At 39.2% G+C, this 27,706-nt stretch overlaps 1 long non-coding RNA gene across 1 annotated transcript; it reads right to left on the reverse strand.

Moving 5' to 3' along the window:
• Positions 1-1,043: 1,043 nt before the first annotated feature.
• Positions 1,044-27,048, reverse strand: LOC141165153 (uncharacterized). The gene is made up of 3 exons (XR_012251071.1): positions 26,957-27,048; positions 6,052-6,236; positions 1,044-1,436 (listed from the first exon to the last, which is right to left on the reverse strand). It is a non-coding gene; the product is annotated as an uncharacterized lncRNA (long non-coding RNA).
• Positions 27,049-27,706: the final 658 nt, after the last annotated feature.

Genomic DNA, 27,706 nt, shown 5'->3' on the forward strand with positions numbered 1-27,706 from the left:
AGGGCTATGTGGGGGGACATTTAACTGTTTGGAGGGCTATGGGGAGGCATTATACTGTTTGAAGGGCTATGTGGAGGCCATTATTCTGTTTGCAGGGCTGCGTGGAGGCCATTATTCTGTTTGTAGCTATGTGGGGGACATTATACTGTTTGGAGGGATATGTGGAGTCAATTATTCTGTTTGCAGGGCTATGTGGGAGACATTGTACTGTTTGGAGGGCTATGTGGGTGGGCAATATACTGTTTGGATGGCAATGTGGGGGGCATTTAACTGTTTGGAGGGCTATGTGGGTGGGCAATATACTGTTTGGAGGGCTTTGTGGAGGCCATTATACTGTTTGGAGGGCTATGTGGGGGTCATTATGCTGTTTGGATGGCTATATGGGGGTCATTATATAGTGTGGAGGTTTGTTTAGGGTCAATCATACTGTGTGTGAGCCATCATATGGTGCGGAGGGCTGTGTTGGGGTCACATTTGAGGCATCATACTGTGTTGAGGTCACCATACTTTGCCGGGTGGGTACAGTAGGGTCATCATACGGTGTATTTGGAGGGTGCTGTGTAGGAATTCACTGTGTGGGTATTATACAGTGTTTGGGGGGTCACTTTTGTTGGCATCATACTTTATAGGGGCAATGAAAGGGGAATCTAGAGCATCAATAGGAGAAATACTCTGTAAGGGCTGTGAGATAGTCTCTTATGTGACCCAACAAATATATTTTTTTCCTTTTTTGTGGGGTGGGGGGGATTAAAACTTCTGCTATGGGGCACTATGATTTCAATGTAAGCCCCTGGTTGAGCACTATGTCGAGGTTTCTGTCAGAAGTCAGTATCCAAACTGACTCCGTCAGCTTCATTGAAGTGAATGACTCCATCGGGGCTCTGTCAGGGCTTCTGTCGTAATTCACAAAAAAACAAGATTCCAACGGAAACCCCAATGCAGTGCAAAGTGGAGCCCACTGTATGTCTGTGAACTTCACCTAATATGACAAATAATGAAAACAAATGAACAAACAATGAGACAAAAAGAGAAAGATCTCTGCTTCTTAGAGCTTACAATGTAAATAACATTGGAAGAGTGACATAATACATACAATGCTCTAAATTTTGTCATAGGAACGAGACTTGGCAAGTGGATGAGGAATATACATAAAGCTACATGAACCAGTCACCCAGCCAGTTTCTGAGCCAACACGGATATAAAGTTTAAGATGATGCAATATAGCAGCTAGTTGAGGACAGATCTGTGACCAGGTCACACTGTATACGAGCCAAGAGCTATGGTTATATGACATAAGTCTGTTTGAAAAAACAAGTATTTAAAGAGTTTGTCTCATCTTTCTTCAAGAGTCCACTGCTTCTCTGCCTCCCGGATACTCTGTGCACTCCTGAACATTGACCGTTCTTTCGCTTGTCCATATTGAGCAATCTCCCATGCTGTAAGCAGAAATTTGAATAGCATTACTGCTGTAGAAAATAAAAATAAATGAGAAATCTTAGCGCATAAATTGGCCAATTCATGTGTATAATAAGATTATGCTGTAATTAAAATCGCCTGTGGCATAGAGGCGGAGTGCTCAATCAAAGCTTATACATAGAAACAGAAAACTGACTGGCACTTCCAAAACAAGAAATAGGTGTGAACAGGTGCTTACTAGGAGCAGCCATCTCCATATATAACTAACAAAGTATCACTCTGTAACACTAAGTATGCGAACATGAAATATATGAAATATGAATAGCATTACTGCTGTAGAAAATAAAAATAAATGAGAAATCTTAGCGCATAAATTGGCCAATTCATGTGTACCTGGTAGCCACAATAAGGCATTTCTCAAACATATCAGGACCCTATCAATGTGAATACCTCTCCAAGAGACATCCGTCTGCTTATGTGTGGGATAATAAGATCCTGCTGTAATTAAAATCGCCTGTGGCATAGAGGTGGAGTGCTCAGTCAAAGCTTATACATAGAAACAGAAAACTGACCAACACTTCCAAAGCAAGAAATAGGCGTGAACAGGTGCTTACTAGGAGCAGCAATCTCAATATATAACTAACAAACAAAGTAGCACTCTGTAACGCTGAGTATGCGAACATGAAATATATGAAATATGAATAGCATTACTGCTGTAGAAAATAGAAATAAATGAGAAATCTTAGCGCATAAATTGGCCAATTCATGTGTACCTGGTAGCCGTGATAAGGCGTTTCTCAAAATACCAGGACCCTATCAATGTGAATACTTAAAGTATAGAGCCACCAAGTGGCACACACTCCTTGTTTAGGTAACTGCCCACACATCAGTATGTCTTTGGGGTGTGGGAGGAAACCCCTCGGCAAACATGAACCCTAGTCCTGCATAGCCACGGTGTCTCAGTGGTTAACCACTGAGCCACCGTGCTGCCCTATCGTGTCATCAAACCATCTGCTGAGAACAGATTTTAATCATCTGAATGTTCCACATTTGTTTTGCGCCATTTTTTTTGTTTGCACCCAATTCATTATTCTATTTCGTTTTTTGAAGTCTATTTTTTATGTCCTCACCTGTTTTTTTCCACTTTGTGGGCTGAGTCTAGCAATTCCAGGTGTTTTAGCCTGATACATCAATTGCGACATTTTAAAATGTCATAAAATTTGGCGCAACTTCACTCCAGTCCCCCCTGGTGTATTTTTTGCATATGCCAAAATTTTGGTGCAGTTTTTGTGACTTTAGGCACCAAAAGTTAAGAAAACAGTTCCCAGACAGGAAAAAAGTAACTTTGCGCCAAATTCATAAGTGGCATGTGCCATTTTGATGAATTTGGCACAAAAAACAGCATCTAATACCACAGGACAAAAAAAACACAAATGATGAATCCGGGCCAAAGTATATTAAAGATGTTGCAGAGCTTTTTATCATACAATAATTAAAGGGGTTGTATCATTGAAGGGTTGTCTAAGACTTTAATATTGATGACCTAGCTTTAGGATAGCTCATCAATATCTGATCAGTTCGGGTGTGACACCCGGCACCCCGGCTGATCAGCCATGACTGCTGTAAAGTTGACGGAGCTGTGCAGCTCCGCAACTGAGCACTTCTGGTCCCTGGTACTGGGAACAGTTGAATGGCGGGGGATGTCAGGTGTTGCACTCCACTGATCATATATTGATGATCTATCCTAAGGCCCGGTGCACACCACCATATTTTCTGTCTGAGTGCCAGCTGACAAAAGATTGTATCATCCTCGGACCAATGTTATTCTATGGGGCTGCGCATATGTCCGATTTTTTTCTTGGACTAGCAAAAAAATCGCAGCATGTCTGAGTTTGATCTAATCAGATCGCACTCGGCCATACAAGTCAATGAGTGCGTGCAAATCATCCGGCTGCACTCGGATGACATCTGAGTCCAGTCAGATTTCTGCGCAATCACAGAATGAAGAAGATGGAGAAATTTTGTTCTCCATCTTCTCCTCACAGTGTGCTCAGATTCTCTCATCCAAGAGAATCGTATCACACTATGCTGACACTCGGATCCAGCTCTGATCAGAGTTTGATCAGATTGTCATTTGCGCAATTGGCTCGATTATCTCAGATCCTAGCCTAAGGATAGACCATAAATGTAAATGTCCTGGACTACCCCTTTAAGTGAGTCAAGGTCCCTATGGCTTATTAGGGCATAAGGATATCATAAAGTGCAGCCCCCTTTTTGACCTTTTCTTTTAGTCTGACTTACAAAAAAAAGTATTCTTTGCATTTAGTTTTCCTTTGTCTAACATCTTTCAGAGCTTTTCATATATTATAAGGCTTTATTAAGATATTACTTTTCTCTATTACTGACAGCCATACATATCATTGCAGAGCTTGTTGAAGGCAGCCCTGGAAACATCAGTGTGTTGCTCTCCAATGTGTCCATACTGAGATGATAAGGTCCTTGCGTGTCAAGCAGTGAGTTGTGTCACTGCCCCTATCACATTGCATGCTGCAGTGTCATTTTAAAAGGTGCGTGTGTATGTGTGCGCTCTAAGGATAATAGTATGCTTGTCAACAGGATATTATTTAATCTTATTGCTTGTAAACAGGTCCACCCCTAGTCTTTTGATTTACAGCTTCTTCTACATTGTATGTTCTTTCTTAACCCTTTCACAGGTGCATGTATGAATATAATTTACTAGCCTTGACCACCCCCATCATACACCAGAGACATTGTATGTTAAACCAGAAATGTTAGATCTGCCCATAATCTTTCCTATTATATTGCATAAATATATTTTATGTTTGGATCTTTTGGCCAAATTCCCATGATGAAAATTGGTGCATTTTTGACTCGGCATATTTTTGCTGCACAAAAAAGCAGGTTGTTAGAGTTCCATCAAAGTGGATGGGATTTATAGAAATCTTATCACAACTGTCCTTTTTTACATAGCTGAAACTGAAATCCGCAACATATCAAATTCTCTTTCGGTAAGTTATTTGCGTATTTTCCCCAGAGACTTGAATGGGACATGAACAAGAAGAGAAAAATCCACTGGTAAAAAAAATGCGGTATTAGTGCATTTCCACAGTAGAAATACACAAAAAACACATGTTACTGAAAAGTGACTTTATCAAAGCTAAGTAACAGGACATATCCGAAAAAAAGAAGTTTTATTTAAAACATAACATACCAATAGGAAACAAAAACACAGCTAAAAAATACACATTAAAAATGCATGTAAAAAAATACCCTCAAAAATGTAAAGATCCAATTTAGCTAATAGAAATACTGCACAGAATCTGTAACATCAAAAACTCATCAAGCACTCATCATGGGAACTTAGTTTATACGTTTCTTTATAATAATGAATATTTGTAGCTAAATGATCTGCAGGCAATAATTTATTATCTGGAAATATCCCTCACTAGGTCACTGAGGGATACAATTCTGTGAACCAACATATACTTTGTGATCTTTTCCTCCTTTAGTTTTGTGCGGGGGGGGCTGTAGTATAGGCATAGAACTTATTTATTCTTTATGCCATGCACCATTCTGTTAGCAGATTTACTATATCTGGTAATAATTGGACATTTTTTCTCACCATTTGAAGAGTCCTAAAGTTACAAAACAATTTAGCTCCTTGAAGAAAAATGCACAATGATAATTGTCAGCAGCACAAGCATACTCACGCACACCTACGTGTTCCCTGCAGAGGCATGGGAGTACTCGATTTATGGACCAAATTGTATTGTTAAAGCTTTTGTTGAGTTTTTGATGTTGCAGAATTTCTGCACCATTATGTAAATTATTAATATCCATGATCCATGACTAAGGCTTCCTATAGCTGAAACACGTAGGATTATTGTTCCTAAAGTCTAGCCCTGTGGCTGCAACATTCTGCACTGTATTTTAATGTGTACAAAATAAACTGGACGTTTTACAAAATTCTACTGCCCACAGTCGCTGGATTAATCTTTCTGCATTACGTAATCTTTCCCACTTTCTGCATTATGTAGATTAGGTTACATGCATTTTTATTGGATTTTGAGTGCATTTTTTAACATGCGTTTTATTGCGTTTTTGATGCTGCGGTTTTTGTCTCTTGTTGGTGTGTTATGCTTTAAATAAAGCTGCTCTGTTTTTGATGCTTCCTGATATTTGGCTCTGACAAAACTTTATTGACATATTTAGGTGCAGAATACATACGTTTTTCATGCGTTTCCTCTGCGGAAATGCAGTAAAAGCGCATGTGCGTTTTTTACCTGCGTAATTTCTGCATCTTATGCAAATCTATGGGAAATTCCACACAGAAAACTCAGCGTACCAACAACAGAAATTGACATACTGTGGATGTGAAACACACACCGCAGGCTAGAATACGCTGAGTAATAAAAAGCACAGTGGGAATGAGATTTCTATTAATCCCATCCACTTGGCTGGATCTGTAAGACGCTGCGTTTATGACATAGCAAAAATATGCAGCGTCAAAAACGTATCAAAAGCTCATCATGGGAACGTAGCTTCAAGAACGTAGCACCCCCAAACCTGTGTAAATGTATACGTAGTGAAGTGTAGGTTTATTACTTTACTCACCGATTGCGGTCTCCTCAGTTTCTAGCGTTGCTCCTGCCTCTTCTTATTCACGTGACTCCAATTCCAACTCGCTAGATCACATTAGGGTTTTTGTGTGAGCCAGAAGTCACTTTAACCCCTTCACTTCGAAGCCTGTTTTCATCTTCCTGACCAGGCCAAATTTTCCAATTCTGACCAGTGTCACTCTGGAACGTTTCAACATATCCCAGTGATTCTGAGATTCATTTTTCGTGACACATTGTACTTTATGTTAGTGGCAAATTTAGGTCAATATTTTTTGCGTTTATTTGTGAAAATATCAGAAATTTGGCAAAACTTTCAAACTTTTAATTTTTATGCCTTTAAACCAGAGAGTTATGTCATACAAAATAGTTAATAAATAACATTTACCACAAGTCTACTTTACATCACTATGATTTTTGAAACATATTTTTCTTCATTAGGAAGTTAGAAGGGTTAAATTTTATCAGCAATATCTAATTTTTTCAACAAAATTTACAGAAAACATTTTTTTAGGGAACACATTCCATTTAAAGTGACTTTGAGGGGCCAATGTGACAGAATACACCCAAAGTGACACAATTTTAAAAACAGTACCCCTCAAAGTGCTCAAAACCACATTCAAGAAGTTTATTAATCTCATTAGCTGCCTCACAGGAATTAAAGCAATGTGGAAGGCAAAAATTAAAATATAAAATTTTCCTACAAAAATGTTGCTCTAGCGCCAAATTTTTAATTTTCACAAGGTAACAGGAGAAAACAGACACCAAAATTTGCTTTGCAATTTCTCCTAAGTACACTGATACCCCATATATGGTGGAAAACTACTGTTTGGGTACACAGTAGGGCTCGGAAGGGACGGAGCACCATTTGACTTTTGGAGTGCAAAATTGGCTGGAATAGATAGCAGATGCCATGTCTGGTTTGCAGAGCCTAAACAGTGGAGACCCCCACAAGTGACCCCATTTTGGAAACTACACCTCTCAAGGAATTTATGTAGTGCTGTGGTGAGCACTTTGAACCCACAGATGCTGCACTGAATTTGATAATGTTGAGCCATGAAAATGGAAGAAATACATTTTTCCCACAAAAATGTTGCTTTAGCCCCAAATTTTTCATTTTCACAAAGGTAGTAGTAGAAAACAGACCCTAAAATTTGTTGTGCAATTTCTCGTGAATGCACCGATACACCATGTGTGGTGGAAAACTACTGTTTGGGTACACTGCTGAGCTCCGAAAGAAAGGAGTGATGTTTTTGAGTGCAGACTTTGGTGGAAAAGTCTGTGGGTGCCATGTTGTGTTTGGAGAGCCACTGATGTGACTAAACAGTGAAAAACCCTGACAAGTGACCCCATTTTGCAAACTACACCCCTCAATTAATTTATCTAGAGATGTGATGAGCACCTTGAACCCAGACATGCTTCACAGAATTTTATAACGTTTAAGCGTTAAAATAAAAAAAATGAAATTTTTTCCCACAAAAATGTAGCTTTAGTCACAATTTTTTCATTTTTACAAGGGTAAATACCAGATAATGAATGGTAAAATTTATTGCACAATTTCTCCTGTGTATGCTAATACCCCATATGTGGTCACAGACTACTGTTGAGGCACAGTACAAAGTTCAGAAGGCAAGAAGCACAATATAATAATACAGATTTTGCTGTTATGGTTTGAGGGTGCCATGTCACATTGGCATAGCCCCTGAGATGCCAGAACACCAGAACCTCCCATAAGTGACCCCATTTTACAAACTACACTCCTTAATGAATTCATCTAAGAGTTCAGTGATCATATTGACAACACATGTGTGTCACAGAACCTTATACTATTGGGCGGAGAAGAACCGTGCTTTGATGCACGCTTAAAAAGACAGACGCCGCCGGATCATTGGCCAGACGGCGTCCACAGTGTCTGTCTTTGCCTCATTATAAGGAATCTTCTGCCGGGGGTTGTCTGAATCACATATTTCAGAGATTAACATGGAAACCCCGGTGCAAGTGGGATATATGTGAGCCAAGCCTTACTGTTATCTTTGGGAGGCAGCAGGTCAAGAGCTGTTTTTATTTATTTTTTACTCTGCATAAGTGATTAGACAACTTTATTCTTCGGGTCAGTGCAATTACAGCTATACCCAATTTATGTCTTGTTTTTAGGTTTTGCCGCTTTTACACAATAAAAACAATTTTATAAAAAAATAAAGAATTGTTCTTGCATCGCTATATTCCGAAAGCTATGGCTTTTTTATTTTTCCGCTGATGGAGCTATATGGCAACTTGATTTTTGAGGGACAAGATGACGTTTTCAGTGATACCATTTTTATTTACATTCAACGTTTTAATCGCATTTTATTCCACTGTTTGTTCAGAGCTATTATGAAATAGCATCGTTTTTTGCCACGTTTTTTATTTTTTTAAGGTGTTAACTAAGGGGTTAACTAATGTGACAGTTTTATAGATCTGGTCATTCCGGATGCGGTGATACCAAATATATGTACTTTATTTGTTTATTTTTGTTTTTACATTAAATAAATACATTTATTGGTATAATATATATATTTTTTGTTCTTTATTTAGTATTTTTTATATATATTTTTACAATTTTTAAAAACTTTATTTTTACTTTTTTTTTACCTTGTCCCAGGATGGGATATCAACTTTCTATTGTCTGATCGTTGAAAAAAACATCAGTGGTTTAAAAAAAATCAAGATGCTGTTAGGAAATGACAAAAAGAAATGCTAAAAAGGCTCTGCAGGAAAAAAAAAAATGCCAACATTTCCTGAAGCGTCTCCCTCATGAAAAATTCGGGAGGTTTGCCTGCCCTAAGATGTTGTGTGCACATATCCTGGGGGCTCATTCACACAATAGTATTTTCGGCAGTGGAAAAAATGTGCTATCCAGTAAAAAAAACTAATCACACTTGGACAAGTGGTATTCAATGGGGCAGTGCAGATGAACGATTTTTTTCACTGACCGAATCTGTATGTGAAAAAAATCACAGCAAGTACTAGTTTCTTCTGTAAATTGGATGAGAATCACCCATTTAAGACTATGGGTGCGCAAAAAAACCCGAATGCCATATGGAGCCACAGTATAGCATCCATTTTTTATAGATACATTGCAATTCTATTCTATAACAATAAACTGTAAATGGTCCTGTAAATGATTAATAGCTGCTGCTGTAAAAGAAATGGATTGCATATGGATGACAAGTGAAAAAAAAATTATCCCACTTTTCTGCATGAAACTCTGAGGCTGTGTGCCCACTATGCGTTTTTTAAGCGTTTCCGCAGAAATGCTTAAAAACTGGTTGGTAGAAGGTCTGCCATGTTCCCCAATGATAATCATTGTGGAAAAATCCGCAGCACTACCAATTATTTTGCGGAATCGCGGCGTTTTCGCCGATATTGACTTGCATTGGACTGCGTGACATGCACATCACTACATCTGGACATGCGGCTAAAATGCGGTTCAATGTGCGGATGGTACCCGGGTTTGGAGAAGAGGAGACTCTCCTCCAGACCCGGGTAGTACCTGTAAAAAAAAGAATAAAATAAAAAATATACATTATACTTACCTTCTGATGGCCCCCGGTGTCCTTGTCCTGGTTTGCCGGCAGCTCGTGGTAGACTAAAAGGACCTGCGGTGACGTCATTTAGTCATGTGACGGGTCACGCAACCGCTGACGTCGGCGTAAGTGTTTCTTAACCGGTTCCCGACCGCCCACTGTAGATAAACGTCGGCGCTTGCCGGGCTCTGTGCAGCGCCGACGTTTAAAAACGGTGGGTGGTCTCGCAGTGCTCAGGACCCCCAGGGTCCTGCAAGCACTGCGATTCCGGTGCAGAGCGTTAGCTCTGACAGGGTACATCATCGGGACCTGATTAGATCAGGTCCCAGTGATGTTAACCCTTTGCTGTCTTCTATATGCTGTGATCTATAGTGATCGCGGCATATAGGAGACAGCAGGAAGAGAGGGGGTCGTCTTACTTACCTCCGAAGACCTCCGTTTCGTTTGAGGACCTGGGGTTGCTATGGCAGCTGGAGGTCACATGACCGCCTCCAGCTCTGCCATATATGGTGTCCTTCCTGTCTGACTTCAGCCTGTATGTAGCTGAAGTCAGACAGGAGACTCTGACTGAAACAGTCAGTGAAGATCTCATATAATGTAATATATGTGTATTACATTACATGAGATCAGTGATCAGAAAAATAAAAATTAATGTCCCATACAGGGACTAAGTAAAAATGTAAAAAAAAAGTAAAAAAAAAGTTTTTAAACTTTTAAAAAAAAAAATCACAAAATAAATAAAAATAAATAAATAAAATATTAAACCAATAAATCCGTAAATTATTACAAAACCAAAAAAAGTACACATATTTGGTATCGCCGCATCCGAAACAACCCGAGCTATAAAACTGTCACACTAATTAACTCCTTCTGTGCACACCGTAATGAAAATAAATAAAAAACGGAGCAAAAAAATATGCTTTTTCATCATATCGCCAAACAAAAAGTGGAAAAAAATGCGATCAAAAAGCAGAATAGAAATAAAAATGGTACCACTGAAAACGTCATCTTGTTCCGCAAAAAAAAGCCGCCATACAGCTCCATCAGCCAAAAAATAAAAAAGTTATAGCGCTCAGAATAAAGCAATGCAAAAAAAATATATTTTTTTCTATAAAATTGTTTTATTGTGTAAAAGCGCCAAAACATAAAAAAAATACAGTAAGTGTAGTATCGCTGTAAACGTACTGACCCGAAGAATAACGCTGCCTGATCACTTTTACCACACGCAGAACGGCATAAAAAAAAACTCAAAAAACAATTCCTGAAGTGTTTGTTTTTGTTAACTTTACCTCCCAAAAAACGGAATAGAAAGCGATCAAAAAATGTCACGTGCCCAAAAATGGTTCCAATAAAAATTTCAACTCGTCCCGCAAAAAACAAGCCGTCACATGACTCTATCGGCCGAAATATGGAAAAATTATAGCTCTCAAAATATGGTGATGCAAAAACTAGATTTTGCAAAAAAAGCGTATTTTAGTGTGTGACAGCTGTCAGTCATAAAAACCCGATATAAATCTGGTATCTCTGTAATCGCACCGACCCGAAGAATAAAGTAATCTAATCAGTTATATCACACTAGGAACGGCATAAAAAATAAATAAAACAAATATTATTCACCTGCTACTGATTTGTTTATTATGTCTCCCAAAGATCCCAGTAAGGCTCTGCTCACATTTATCCTGTGCTCTGCGCTGAGCACTTACACCAGAGTTTCCGTGTAAATCTCTGAAATACGTGATTCAGCCAGAACCCATGATGGAAGATTCCCTGTAATGAGGCAGATATAGGCCACTGTGGATGCCGTCTAGCCTGGGATCCCACGGTGTCATTTGTTTTAGGCGTGCATAAAAGTGCGGTTGGCCACAGTTTTGTGCACTTCTGAAAAAAAGGACACCACTAAACAGAGGCCAGACGGAGTCCAGAGTAACTCTGCTGCCTCATTACAGTGAATGGATCCTGCAGGGGTTTCATCTGAATTACATCACTTGGAAAATTAGATGGAAACCCCGATGTAAGTGCTCAGCCTAGAGCGCCGGATAAATGTTACGTAAAATGTTCCCAATAAAAGCTTCAACTCAGTCCTCAAAAAAAGCTAGTCCCCACTAAGTTCCATCATCTGTTAAAAATATAAGGGACTTCCAAGTTACTGGTAGCAGAAAGGCTCTGGAAAAGCAAAATGGTCCTTGCCCCCAAAAGAAATTCAGAAAATTTTGTGCTCCCAAATCCAAATGCCTATTCTACAATAATTTGTTCTCCAATTGTCAAATAGCGCTCCTTCCCCCTCAAATCTCACCGTATGGCTAAGTGGTACGATACAGCCACATATGGGGTATTGACACTTTTAGAAGAAATTGTGTGACACATTTCGGCACCATTTTTACCCATTGCCCTGTGTGAAAATGTAAAATCTGAGGGCAAAACATTTTTTTGTGGTAAAAATATAATTATGCTTTTTTCACTGCCCAATGGTATAAATTTAAAAATTAAAAAATGCTCACTACTTCCCTAGATTAATTCCTTGAGAGGTGTAGTTTACAAAATGGGGTCACTTGTGGGGGTTTCTGCTGTTTTGGCATGTCAGCGACTCTTCAAATGTGACATGGTGTCTGCTGCCTATCCCAGCCAACATAGCGCTTCTTTCTCTTCCGAACCCTGCCGTACACCAAAGCAGTGGTTTTCCCCCACATATGGGGTATCGGCGTACTCAGGAGAAATTGTACAACAAATTTCATGGTGCAATTTATCCTGTTACCCTTATGATAATGCAAAATTAGGGAATGAAAAACATTTTTTATGGGAAAAATGTGAAAATTTTATTTTTACGGCTCAATTTTATAAACTTCTGTGAAGCAGCTGGGGGTGCAAGGTGCTCACCACACATCTAGATAAGTTCCCTAAGGGGTATAGTTTCCAAAATGGTGGCACTTGTGGGGGGTTTCCACTGTTTAGGCACATTAGGGGCTCCCCAAATGTGACATGGCGTCCGCTAATTATTCAAACAAATTTTACATTCAAAAAGTCAAATGGCGCTCCTTCCCTTTCAAACCCTGCCATGTGCCCAAACAGTAATTTGCCTCCACATATGGGGTATCGGCGTGTTCAGGAGAAATTGCACAACAAATTTCATGGTGCAATTTATCCTGTTACCCTTATGATAATACAAAATTAGGGAATGAAAAACATTTTTTGAGGGAAAAATGTGAAAATTTTATTTTTACGGCTCAATATTATAAACTTCTGTGAAGCAGCTGGGGGTGCAAGGTGCTCACCACACATCTAGATAAGTTCCCTAAGGGGTCTAGTTTCCAAATTGGTGTCACTTGTGGGGGGTTTCCACTGTTTAGGCACATCAGGAGCTCTCCAAACGCAACATGGCGTCCGCTAATTATTCAGAAAAATTTTACATTCAAAAAGTCTAATGGCGCTCCTTCCCTTCCGAACCCTGCCGTGCGCCCAAACAGTGGTTTTCCCTCACATATGGGGTATCAGCACGCTCAAGAGAAATTGCACAAAAAAATTTGGGGTCCATTTTTTCATGTTACCCCTGTGAAAATAAAAAAATTGGGTCTAAAGTAAAAATTTTTGTGAAAAAAAGTTAAATGTTAATTTTTTTCTTCCACATTCCAAAAATTCCTGTGAAGCACCTGAAGGGTTAATAAAGTTCTTGAATGTGGTTTTGAGCACCTTGAGGGGTGCAGTTTTTAGAATGGTGTCACTTTTGGGTATTTTCTGTCATAAAGACCCCTCAAAGTGACTTCAAATATGATGTGGTCCCTAAAAAAATGTTTTTGTAAATTTTGTTGGAAAAATGAGAAATCGCTGGTCAACTTTTAACCCTTATAGCTCCCTAACAAAAAAAAATTTGGGTTCCAAAATTGTGCTGATGTAAAGTAGACATGTGGGAAATGTTATTTATTAACTATTTTGTGTGACATATCTCTCTGATTTAAGGGCATGAAAATTCAAAGTTTGAAAATTGCAAAATTTTCACAATTTTCGCCAAATTTCCGATTTTTTCACAAATAAACGCAAGTGATATCGAAGAAATTTTACCACTATCATGAAGTACAATATGTCACGAAAAAACAATCTCAGAATCAGGGGAATACGTTGAAGCGTTCCAGAGTAATTACCTCATAAAGTGACAGTGGTCAGAATTGAAAAAATTGGCCTGGTCACGAAGGCAAAAACAGGCTCTGGCGCGAAGTGGTTAAAGCCCTGAAGTTGCCATTTGAAATGACTTTAGTTTTGTGCCATGTCTGTGATCTGCTTTTTTTCAACAACATTAAATAACTGAATGAACATCCTCCGAGCCCGGTGATTCCATAATTTTTGCCAGGGGTTGTAGCCTGAAACTCTGAACAATTTTTTGATATGCTCACATGAACCTGACCTTACTGTGATGCAAAAAGTTATTGTGCTGTGTGTGCTGCAGGGGTCAGGTCTGTTGATAAGAGGCCAAACCTGTGCCGCATCCCTGGATACTAGAGTGGTAACAGTGACAGGTGAGTATTTCTTTTTTGTTGTGGGGGTATTATGTACGTTCTCTATGAAGGGGCAATATGAATGGCTAATATGAAGAGGAGTTATTCAGGGCACTATATGCAAGCAATATGGGGGGCACTATAATGGGACATCATAGAAAGGTAATATGGGCACTATTCAAGAGCCCTATTACCATTCAAGAGGCTAATGTGTGAAACTTATCTTTCAGTGGTTTTTTGTGTGACACTTTTATTCAGGGGAACTATGGCACTATTTAATGAGGCTTGTGGCACTGTTATGTCTCAAAGCACTGTGGAGTGGTATTATATTAAAACAACAATATAGAAAAAATCCAGCTCACTGGCATTAAATTTCCTTATGGTTCGGAACAGGGAAGGCGTTACTGCCTGGACGCCGTGGATAGTAATGAAGTGCAGGAAAATAACATTTTAAAAATTCATGGCATGATCATGACTAAGGGTGCAATACATCCAAAACATGTAGATGGGAGGATGTCCTCTATCTTAACCCTGTTTTCCTTGGGCATACAATCATACCATGAATTTTAAAAATTAGATCTTTTTACTGGATTGTTGTTTTCATTATTAAAGAAAACCTTTTATGAGTTTGAGAAGCTAGATTTCCTGCACTTCCTTTATATTTAAGCGTCACCATTTGTGGTGCTACACTGTATATTCAAGAAGCACAGTGTGTGACACTATCAGGCCAGGGTCACACAAGCGTATATATTCTCTCATGCAAGAAAATTGGATCGATTATATTAATGACACTGTGCTCTAACTCTAATCCGAGTTTGATCAAAGTGTCAGGTTAGTGTGATCCAATTCTCTTGGATGAGAGTCTGGGGAAATCAGACTGCACTCAGATGTCATCCGATGATTTCCACGCACCCATAGACTTCAATGCAATTTTTTTCTCATGCCGATTCGGTATATTAAAAAAAAAACGCTGATCTGCACCGCCCCATAGAACAATATTAGTCTGATTGCTATCCGATAGAACATCAGATAGCACTCCGTCCAATGTATGAGCGAGCCCTTATTCTTAGTACAATATGGGGCTCTTGTATTTTGAAGGGACACAGAGTATCGCACTACGAAGAGGTTTTCTGATCGTAAAAAATAATTGTGTGAAAAAAATAAGGAACCTAAAACCCCGGCAAACCCTGGATCACTACGGTCACAGAGGTTTGGGCAAAATGGAGAAGAGAAGGAGAAACTCCAAACAGAGTTCTGTAAGTTACTGAATGAATGTAATTTGTTAATTCTTCCTCTGACTGCGTCATATCAGTAATTTTACCACTGGTATGGTCAACACAAGATGATGGGTGTTATATCTATTTTTTGTTACATAACTCCCAGCATACCCTTACTTTTATTCAGGTCATTCTGGGAGCTATAATGGTAGATTTGTTCAGCAGGAGCTAACCTGACTCTGCAATTTAGCTGGTATTTTGGTAAATGGTAAATTAATGACATTACATAAAACATTTTCACATCTTCTATTAAAAATTGAAAAATAGTAATTGTTTTATTGGATTATTAGTTTAGGGATAATTTTTTCATCTCTACAATACAGGCACCTCACACGTATATTTTAATCAGCCTTGATTATGGAATACTGCGAGTGTTGCAAAATTACCACTCTATAAAATATATATTTCACGGAATACCATATTGCTACAAAGCATTAGGAAACGCAACGTACACGTATTTACGATAGTAGTCACTGGTAAGAACCACCTTTAGCTCTTAGTGAATATTTTGGTTTCCAGTTTCTCAGTTTAGGCCATTTACATGAAGCATCTTGTATATAACGCTGGATGCGTCCTTCTGTATGAAGCCGAACTGGGCGGCACCTGCTCAGTGTGGGTGATTCAGCGCATGCGCATACCGCACTGCGGTGCCATTTTATTGAAGACACTGTGTATGCGAATTCGCTTCTTATTGAAGAATTCTACTACAACATCAACATAGCAGTGCGCACGTGCCAGTCGTCGCCATTATCCCTATGGCTGGCGCATGCAAACTGCTATGTTGACATTGTAGTACATTACTTCAATAAAATGGCGCTGGAGTCAGTGCGTGTGCATACGGTGATCTCTGGTGCCATTTTATTGAAGACACTGTATATGCGAATTGGCAGACATATTGTCTTTAAAAAAATGACACCAGATAGCGTAGTATGCGCACGCGCTGACTCCGGCGCCATTTTATTGTAAAAATAAAAATGTACCAATAAAAATTGTTTTAAATCTGTTAGCCATATTTATTTTGCAAACTTAATTGTGATTTAATGTCTATATGATTTTGTATATTTCTCATAATGCTGGCATATCCTCCTAATTCTAATATGAAGTCTTTGGTCTGATGTGGGTGCGTGTGTATGCCACCAAGTCATGTACTTCGCTCCCTCCACCCAGCGTTCAATTAAAGGTCGCGCTGTGCTGATATTCGCAGTGTGACTTCCATGACGCCGGCCACGACGAGAGATGTGGTGACTGGCTGCTGATATGCGCCAAATAACACAGGTGGGCCATTAGGTAATACAGGTACTATATAAACTGACTGATAGCAATGCCCCAGTAACTCCTGAAGGAGCTGACACAAAACTCTCGTTGGGGTACTGGGCAGTGTGGTCCCTGTTTCATAATAACACATTGTGGGTATGGTGGCTAATTTATGTACTACTTTATTCTATGGCCACCAATATAGGGGGTTGTCTCTCATTGCCTTAAGTTATATACATCTACTAGCTATTAAACCGTTTTACGCCCGGGTGGCAAGCATTTTTATTGGTACATAAAATGGCGCCGAAGTCAGTGCGTGTGCATACCGTGCTATCCGGCACCATTTTTTTAAAACACTCTGTCTGTAAATTCGCACATACAGTGTCTTCAATAAAATGGCACCAGAGATTGTGGTATGCGCACGCACTGACTATGGCGCCATGTTATTGAAGTAATGTACTACAACGTCAACATAGCAGTGCGCACGTGCCAGCCATAGGGTTAATGGCGACGAAAGGAGCGTGCGCACTGCTATGTTGACTTGTAGTAGAATATTATATATAAGGCTGGACGCATCCTTCTGTCTGAAGCGGGGATGAGCGGCACCTGCACAGTGTGGTGCCAGAGTCAGCACGTGTGCATACCGGCACCATTTTATTGAAGAATTCTACTACAACATCAACATAGCAGTGCTGTGGCCGGCAAGTGCGCATTGTTATGTTGATGTTGTAGTACATTACTTCAATAAAACAGCGCTGGAATCAGCGCGTGCGCATACCATGATCTCACCATTTCATTGAAGAGTTCTATTACAACGTCAACATAGAATTCTACTACAACAACATCATAGCAGTGCGCATGCGCTGACCGTCACCATTAATCCCTATGGCTGGCGCGTGCGTACTGCTATGTTGACGTTGTAGTGCATTACTTCAATAAAATGGCGCCGGAGTCAGCAGATACACATACTGCGAGGTAGTTATGCCAAAATAGCAGTTCCATCCAGTCTCTTAGTGCTTGAGGTGCCCAAAATATCCTCTTCCACATAAGAAGATATCAGTATTATGTATGGAACTTGAAATCGCCTACAGGTTTCATCGAGGCCCTGGAGTTGACTGGATGATGATTTTATCAATGCTCAACATTGTTTTTACTAAGTAGTACAGTGCAGAGCAGTCTATCACAGGTGGTTACAAGCTGACTTGAACAAAACTAGTGTTAGAACATCCACTTGACAGATGAGATTCAATGTGGATAAATGTAAAATTATGTATCTGGGTACTAATAATCTATAGGCATCATATGTTATAGCTTTTTGTAAAACTAGGAGAGTCACTTGTAGAGAAGCATCTGTGTGTATTTGTAGATCACAGTCTAAATTACAGAATGCAATGTCAATCAGTGGCTTCTAAGGCCAGCCAGGTATTGTCATGTGTTGAAAGAGGAATGAACTTGCAGGACAGGGAGGTAATATTACTTCTTTGCAAAGCATTAGTGCAACCTCACCTGGAATATGTAGTTCAGTTCTAGGCACCAGAAAATAGAAATGTACTGGAGTTAGAAAGGGTACACAAAAGCGCCACAAAGCTGATGGATATAGAGAAATTTAGTAATGAGGAAAGATAAAAAGAATCTAAAATGTATTTAGTCTTCAGACAAGGCATGACATCAGAAGGGGACATGATTAATTTATATAGGTATACAAACTACCCATACAAAAAAAGTCAAAACCTGTTCCATGTAAAAACCCTTCAAAAGACAAAGGGCACAACATTTATCTGGAGAAAAAAATGTTCAGAGGTGACAAGGCATCTTTACCTTCCGAGCAGTTAATCTGTGCAATAGTTTATCTCAGGAGCGAATCACAGTGGGAACCATCAATAGTTTAAAAAAATAATGCGATCTCTTCATAGAAGAAAATACTGTAATTAAAATACTTACGTCTTGTTCTGAATGATTATCTAGTAGTCCATTGACACTCAGGATCACAAGGGAATTTTTGCTTTTTTTAGAGTAGATTGGTTCTTGCATTATGGTTGTAACCTATCTCTTCCGATTATTCAATATACGCTCCCAACTGTTAGATAAACATGATGGAAATATGTCTTGTTTCTGCAGTACTACTTATGTAACTATGTCACTGACTGTTTTACTCATTTATCCTGCGCATTATTATCAATGCTAGTAGTGGTTGTGATGAGATCAATGATCAGTTTTGATCTTGTTCATTCCTACCATTTTAATAAATGGTTGTATTGACCTAGATCTGTGATGCCTATAGTAACCATTTACATTTCAACTTTCAGAGGTGATGTGATTGGTTACTATAGCAAACATGGATTGTTGTAACAAATTGTATGCATGGCATTTGTGAACACAAATGGATAGCTATAGGACAGTGCATTCTAAGTAATTATTTGTGAATTAAAGGGGATGTCTAACACTGGACAACCCAATATGAATGTCCCCAATGTGCTGCAAAAAATAAAAAGAAATACATATTTACCGCTGATGGGCACCTCTCCTCTGCTCTGTTGGAACTGTGCAGGCTGCAGACGATCAGTTGCTGTTGATAGGCTGCAGCATTCATGTGACATTGTTTATGTCACACAATCTTCAGGGGGACATGGGGCTCAAAGCTGAGGAGCAGTGTCGGTCCAGGAAGTCCAATAATAATCAGCGAACAAGCATTCATAAAAACACTAATTCCCTATCAATGTGTAAACATGCTGCCAATCAGTCAATAAACAAGCAAAATGCTTGTTCATTACTAGGTTCGGGTACCAGAACTGTACCCGAACTTGAACCAGAACCCGAACCCCATTGAAAATAATGGGGACCCGAACTTTTGAACTTGAAAAAAAATCTCTCTTTCTCTGCAACTCCGAATATTGCAACAGACGTCAGGGAGAAGCCCGTGTTCGGAGTTTAGCTCTGGACACTAACTGTCCGGTATGAACCCCAAACTTTTAAGTTTAAGTTCAGGTTCACCCATCTATATTCATCAGCTGATTTATGCGGGTCATTAAATCATTGTTAAAGGGAATGTGTCACCCCCTTGGGCGATATCAAACCTCTACTATGGGCATACAGGTGATAGAAAAGTAACTCTATACTTACCTGTATGGCCCATAGCAGAGGTCTGATTGCAGAGAAATCTGGTTTTATAAAGTCTGTTTTCCAGAGGCTTGGCGTCAAGCAAACCCCTCCTATCTGCTTACTATTCCCCTAAATTGCCACCACTGTGCTAAATTACCATATTCCCCCCTTCCCCTGCCCCAAACGGGGCCAGAGGAAAATAAAGCATGCTCCGTGGGAGCGGCACTTTGCACATGCGCTGGAGAGGAGGCAGAACAGGGCACGTCACAGGGTCTGTCACAGGGCCCTGTGACGTGCAGGGGAGGGGGGAATATGGTAATTGAGCACAGAGGCGGCGATTTAGGGGAATAATAAGAAGATAGGAGGGGTTTGCTTGGCGTCCCCAGGATGCCAAGCCTCTGGAAAACAGACTTTATAACACCAGATTTCTCTGCAAGCAGACCTCTGCCATGGGCCATACAGGTAAGTATAGATTTACTTTTCTGTCACCTGTATGCCCATAGTAGAGGTCTGATATCGCCCAGGGGGGTGACACATTCCCTTTAATGGGTGCAATTCGCATATGTAAACAGGGGATGTGCTGCTGAAAAGATGCCTGCTACTGCGGCTTGCGAATGTATTCACCCCCTTGTCTTTTTACATATTTTGTTACATTACAACCTGTGTTTAAATATTTTTGTAATCCGATTGGTTTGTGATGCATGAGCACTAACTAGTCTGTTGGTGAAGTAAAGTGAGAAAAATATAAGCATAAAATTAATTTATAGGATCAAATAACTAAAAATTGACATGTGCATATGTATTCACCCCTTTTGCTATGAAGCCCCTAAAAATTTTTGGTGCAAGCAATTACCTTCATAAGTCACATGCTTAGTGAAAGGAAGTCCAACTGTGCGCAATCTAAGTGTCACATGGTCTGTCAGTATATACACTTTACCTTTTCTGAAAGGTCACAGAGGCTGAAACACCATTACCAAGAGGCACCACTAACCAAACACCATGAAGACCAAGGAGATCTCCAAACAAGCCAAGGACAAAGTTGCTGAGAAGTCAGGGTTGGGTTATAAAAAATATCCCAATCTCTGATGTTCCCCCGGGGCACCATCAAATCCATTATTATCAAATAGAAAGAACATAGTACCACAAAAAAAACTGCCAAGACAGGGCCACCCACCAAAACTCTCAGCCCAGGCAAGGAGGGCATTAATCAGAGAGGTAGCACAGAGACCAAAGGTAACCCTGAAGGAGCTGCAGAGTCCCCAAGGAGAGACTGGAGTATTTGTCCATGCGACCACAATAAGCCATACACTCCACAGAGGTGGCCTTTATGGAAGAGTGGGCATTTAAGTTTGCCATAAGATATGTGGGACACTTCTCAAATGTATGGAGGAAGGTGCTGTGGTCAGATGAGACCAAAATTTAACTTTTTGGCCACCAAGAACAAAATCCCCACAGTAAAACATGGTGGTGGCAGCATCGTGCTGTGGGGATATTTTCCAGCAGCAGGGACAGTGAAAATGGATTGAATCAAGGAGAAGATGGATGGTGCAAAATCCAGGGATATTCTTGAGCAAAACCTGTTTCAGTCTGTCAGTGATTTGAGACTGGGGTGAAGGTTCACCTTCCGCAAGACAATGACCCAAAGCATACTGCTAAGGCAACACCCAAGTGGTTTAAGGGGAAATGTGTAAATGTTTTGGAGTGGCCTAGTCAAACCCCAGACCTTAATCTTATTAAGAATCTGTGGTCAGACTTGAAGATTGATGTTCACCAGAGAAAACCATCTAACTTGAAGGGGCTGGAGCAGTTTTGCCTTGAAGAATGGGCAAACATCCTAGTGGCAAGATGTAGAAAGCTCATAGTAATTTATCCAAAGCGACTTGCAGCTGTAATTGCCGCAAAAGGAGGCTCTACAAAGTACTGACTTTAAGGGGTGAACAGTTATGCACAATGAATTTTTCAGTTATTTTGTCCTATTTGTTGTTTGCTTCACAATAAAAAGCAAACCACATTTTCACAGTTGTAAGCATGTTCTTTACATGAACTGATGCAAACCCTCAAAAAAAAACAGTGAAATTCCAGGTTGTGAGGTAATGCCAAGGAGGGTGAATACTTTCAGAAGCAACTGTATATGGGAACAGATCGTATTATTGATTTTTTTTGCCCCCGAACAATGTGAATGGGCCTTTAAGCAGGCATCTGTTGACTTAAAGGGAACCTGTCATGTAAAAAAAATGGTATCAACCTGCAGATATGGGGTTAATCTGCACATTTATAGAATTCTGAAGCAGCCCAGTGCCCACAAAGAAAGCCTTGATACTGGGAGGAAATTAACATTATTCCTCCTGGAAGCCTCGGTGTTATGCGTCTGCCCCTGCTTGGCAGGGCTTCATCACCTTCTCCTATGGCCACTGCTCACTGATGTGCTCTATGCCAGGTTTTGCAAGTGGCCTGGCATGATCACATGTGATTATCTTCCCAGACCTCTGTAAGGTCCACGAAGATACACACCGATGTCTTGGTATTAAGACTCTTAGTTTTACGGTGTCCTGTCTGCCTGCAGCCTCCATTGCTTCTAGTATCTGCTTTCCAGTGTCCTGTCTGCATGTGGTCTCCAGTGCTTTTAATACCTACTCCATACCTGCTTTTCGAGGTCCTGTCTGCCTGCGGCCTCCATTGCTTCTAGTCCATGTTTACCGCGTGATTTGCCTGCCTGCTGTATCAACACCCGGAATCTATTTGCCCACCAGGACCTGGGCTTAGAGGATCCACCTCACAAGGTAAGCCCATAACACTAGGGTTTTCAGTAATAGGGGTGTACCTGAGCCGGCTTCAGTCACCGCTCGGTACATAGTGAGTGGCGGCTATAACCATGGCCCAGCACTTACTGACAGCTGGTTGTAATGCCAAGCCATCAGTCAGTCTGTGCCAGGGTGAGGTTACAGAAACTGCTCATTATGTACTGAGCGGTGACTGGAGCCTCTCCAGTTACACATCTAAGACTGAAAGCCGGAGGCTGCCAGGAGAAATAAAGTTCATTTCCCGGCAGCGGGGTTCTCAGTGCAGGCGCCGGGTAGTTTCACAATGCAATTAACCTGCAGATTCGCCTCATATTTGCAAGTTAATATTGTTTTTTTACATGACAAGTTCCCTTTAACTTGATAATGCTTTTAAATTATAACAAGCTCCATTCGTATGAATATTCAAAAGTATTTTGTCTTTACTTTATGTAGGTTACAAGTGAGCCCTGAATGTACTTGCAATTACTGTCTATATATTGACTTATGTAAAGGTTTACAAGGGAAGATGTCATGTATTGCTTCTTTATATCTTTGCATTTACATACTGTATATCTTACAATTGTGCTTTTAGATAAATTCCAACTTGGGTAAGGTTGTTATGCAATATGTTATATGGAGAATATCAGGAAAAGTAAGGATATCCACAAATATTCATCCGATAACCTCTATCAGATCAGTAGTACCTTAAAAGGGGTTTTCTCAAGTTCTCATGTTAAAATTGCAAATTACTTATAAAAACAAGCAACTTTGCATCTTACTTCTTATTAAAAATCTCCATTCTCAAAAATTAATTTGATAGTGTTCAGCTCATTGCCTAAGTTACCGGCCACTATCCAGGCTCAGACTGTCCGGTTGCCTAGGTAAGGTTGTGTGCCCACGATGTGGATTTAATGCGTTTCTGCAGCGGCATTTCTGCCGCGGAAAAGCATTAAAATCGCTTGTTAAAATGTCTGCCACGTTTCCCAATGATAATGCGCACGTGCTGTGCACATGCTGCGGAAATTTCCGCTGCGGATTATCATTGCGGAAAAATCAGCAGCACAACCGGGGGCCGCCGGAGAGGTGAGTATAAGGTTTTTATTTTCTTTTTACTTTTTAATTCTTTTTTTACTATAGATGCACCATTTGAAAGCAGAACTCTCCTCATAAGTTGGTCACACAATATAAATCCATGCCAGTTGCATGGATTTATATTGTGTGACCAACTTATATTGACAAGCCCTTTTCCAAATGCATTTGAGTGATGCTCAAAATCGCTTGGAAAACCGCTTGAAAAAACGCATGCATAAATGCATGTAAAAACGCTTAAAAAACGCATGTAACATCTGTATGTGTTTTTTTCTGCCAGGGAGAGGAAAAAATGCTCAGGAAATTTCTGCTTCAAATCTGCATCATGGGCACATACCCTAAAGGAGCTCACGCCTCTTGCCAGCTCTATGCATTACAGCATGCTCACGCCACTTTGAATCTGCCTGGATCCCTGGATAAAGGGTGACATAAAATAAAAATGTGTCTCAAGTTTTAAGTCGTGGGAGTCTGAATGTTGCAATCATGATACTAGAAATAAAAGAAAAGCTGCCGAGCCCTTTACCTCTTTGGATCGCAACAGCATTTACTGTCTCACTTTGAAGTTCTGCATAGAGATTCTTTCTTTCTGTATATTGCACATAGGAAAATGCCAAAAGGAGCCTAAAAGGGCACAGCTCCTTCAGAGATCTTGTAGTCCAGCATTCAAGTAATCTGTGGAGTTCCCAGCAGCTCAACTGCTCAAAGACGTTGCATAATTTCAAGGTGTTGGATGACTCAAAATAATATATTTTTTTATCCATAGGGTTGTAGCTGTTGAAAATGACAGACTCACACCCAACTTTTCCCGCTTCAGAGCTGCATCTCCACTTCTGCTCTGGTCTTTATAGACAGGCTGCAGTGGTCACATGGGCTTTAGTCATTACATCACCGCTGCAGCCTATCAATAAAGCAGTGGCGGGCAAGCAATGCTGAAGCAGTAGAAAGTGAGTAGAGCTGGAGCTACTGTTTTCAAAAGCAGCTACCCTATGGATAAAAAAATATCCTGGATTACACCTTTAACTGCTGTTGCTTTTATGATGTAATGCAGACAATGTGTTTTGTCATGAGCTTATATTCCATAGAAATTAATGAAATCCATTAAAGAAAGCACAGAACAATAATGAGAACTGCTACTGTGAACAAAGCCTAAAGCTGGACAAAGACTAATGAAAGATGTCATTTAAATGCCTCGAAAATAGGAATGAATTTAACTAACTCAATTTCCATTCCATTAAAACAATTTCTTGGGTTCATATCAGTTGGATCTCCATTGATTAGATACCAGTGTGGTTATATGACTATGCCAACATCATCATTTCAGAGTAACTGTGCAGCATGTAGATAACAGCCCCAAAATAAGTTATTCTGAGAACAGAATGCAGTTTCTCAACAGCATCAGATGACCACATGAACATAACACAATGCAGCACCTACAACCAGGTCATACTTAATTTTACCTGGGTTCACAGTAGCCTCTTTAATATTCTTGCTATGTTATACTAAATTTATCCTTATACATCCTTTTTGAATATTTATTCAATGTTACATCTAGCTGTGCAACTATGTAGATATAAAGTAGAAGTATGACCTGATAAGGCATTTAACATCCTCATAATCGCCATTTTTCTCATTGATGGATCCAGTACATTTTTTTGAGATGACTTCTCTCGTGCTGCACCAGTTTTCTGGAATGCACTACCTTAGAAGCTCCTATTAATACTTAGCCCCCCTCCATTTTTAAGCATGCTTTTATAACACATCTCTTTAGACAGACTAATCCCCTCACTTCACTAATCTAACCCCCCCCCCCCAATCACTTGGTAACTGTACTGTTTTTTGTTTGTTTTTTATTTTAACAAAATTGAAAACACATTTAATATTTACTGGTCCTATTACTAAAACTGACTAAACAAAAAGTGCATACTCGTTTATTAAACATCAGTATAGGTTAGTTGCAAAAGTAAACAAAAGAATTACAATAAAACAATGTTGATATTATTATTATTATTATTATTATTTATTATTATAGTGCCATCAATTCCATGGTGCTTTACATGTGAAAAAGGGGTATACATAGCAGACAACAAGTATAATAGTTTGAACAAAAACAAGTCACCGACTGGTATAGGAGGAGAGAGGACCCTGCCTGCCAGGGCTCACAATCTTGATATAAATCTGCTCAATATCAGTAATTTTTAGAAATTTGATTCTTTTCTAGAAAATCCTTCAAAAAAGTGCCATGATTTGTTGGGAATGTTCAGCCTGTCAGATTTTTTGTAGAAACTTTTAAGACTTTCCCATTCATTTAGAGATTGCAGAAATCCATGTATATAATACAGACATTAAGCCATTCTGATATATAAAACAGCTATTCAGTGGAAATTTCAGCAACATGTCTCCTGTGTGCAAAATTACCTTTTTGGCAATTTGCTGATTGTCTAATCATGTTTCTTTTTTTGTTCTCAATTTTATTAATTTTAAAACTATTGATATCATCAGGTTGTTGTCAAGTCTGCTGTAAACTTGTGATTTCACTGGACTGTGAAATGTTAAATGAAGTAAAAAACAATATTAATTAAAATGAATTGCAAAACGAGTCATAAATCCCTAAAATTAGCATCATGAAAAATGTAGTAAAACATTTTGTATGTCAACATAAAACAAATAACTTCCACGTAAATCACAATGCCTGTGATGATGATAATAATAAACAGGACTTTCTGCATCACCATTAACAAATTTCCAGGTCTTTAAAACACACAAAATGTGTTATCACAATTGATGGACTTAGAACCTACTGCTTGAAATCCTGATACAACCTTTATGCAACTGTGTAGACTTCACAAATTTGAAAAAAAAAACAATGAAAGAAAACTGTAACAAAAAGTTGCTATGTCATAAAGTAGAAACGACTTTTATAATTTCAGTTATGAAAATGCTATACTATTGTTTGGATGATGTGCTTTATCCTCTGCTTCGTGTAGCCTATATAACTAGCACAGTATATAAACTACAGCTGGCCTACAAAAGTGCAAAACATTCAGAAGAGTGCAGGTAAAATTAATAACTAGAGTCTGAAAACAACTTCCTATTTTCTAGGAGAATATTATTGTCTAGCCATATACAATGTCTGGTGTAGATTAGCAACAGTAGGCATTTAATATTGTGAACAATTACATTTTATGATATTTTTTATTATTTTCCTGAAAATGTGGGTAATTATTGATAATATTCTTAGGGATTTACATGTACCTTTGTCACCATGGTCTGTTATGTATGTAAACATGACAGTAACCACAAGTGGACATGGCATAATACAGTATGTAGTGATCATATGCAGTAAAACTTACGCACCACAGCAGCACCAGCACTGGATTCCACGCCACCTTAAATATTTAAGGTGGAGCTAGCCGTGCAAAAAGTGTAATCTCCTCCTTTGCTGTACTGTCTCTTTAAGTCCGCCCATTGCGTGACTGACCCAGGAAAGTTTGGCAAGTTTTGTCCTGAGAGTTAAACCATCTCCCAGTCCTCTTGTCACGCAATGCCCCAAACACAGTGACCTCTCCCCTCTCCCTGCCAGCACCTGGAGAGAGCCCTATCCCATCCCCCATCTAATGCAATGCAGAGACACAGCTGCAGGCACAGGGGTTCATATACATAGACACAGATACAAATACACACAAACACCCATATATATATATATATATATATATATATATATATATATATATATATATATATATATATATATATATATATAGTTATATATATATAGCAATATATAGTTATATATAGTTATAGATAGATAGATAGACATGTAGCATGTATATGTGTACATAGATATCCATAGATATATATATACATATATCTAGATTTAAATATATCTATACACACATATATACACATAAAGATAGGTTTGGATATATTTAAATATATATGTGTATACATATAGACAGATAGATAGATATACATCAATAATATATGTATCCATAGAGATGGAAATATATCTATACGCATATATATATATATATATACATGTATGTATGTAACCTAGTAGTAACCTAACACCACACACCAGGGAGTACAATCTTACATTGTGTTCAC

This window comes from Phyllobates terribilis, unplaced genomic scaffold (assembly GCF_046119375.1).
Source record: "Phyllobates terribilis strain yellow unplaced genomic scaffold, ASM4611937v1 Scaffold_11__3_contigs__length_659146591, whole genome shotgun sequence".
In the NCBI taxonomy this organism is placed as follows: domain Eukaryota; kingdom Metazoa; phylum Chordata; class Amphibia; order Anura; family Dendrobatidae; genus Phyllobates; species Phyllobates terribilis.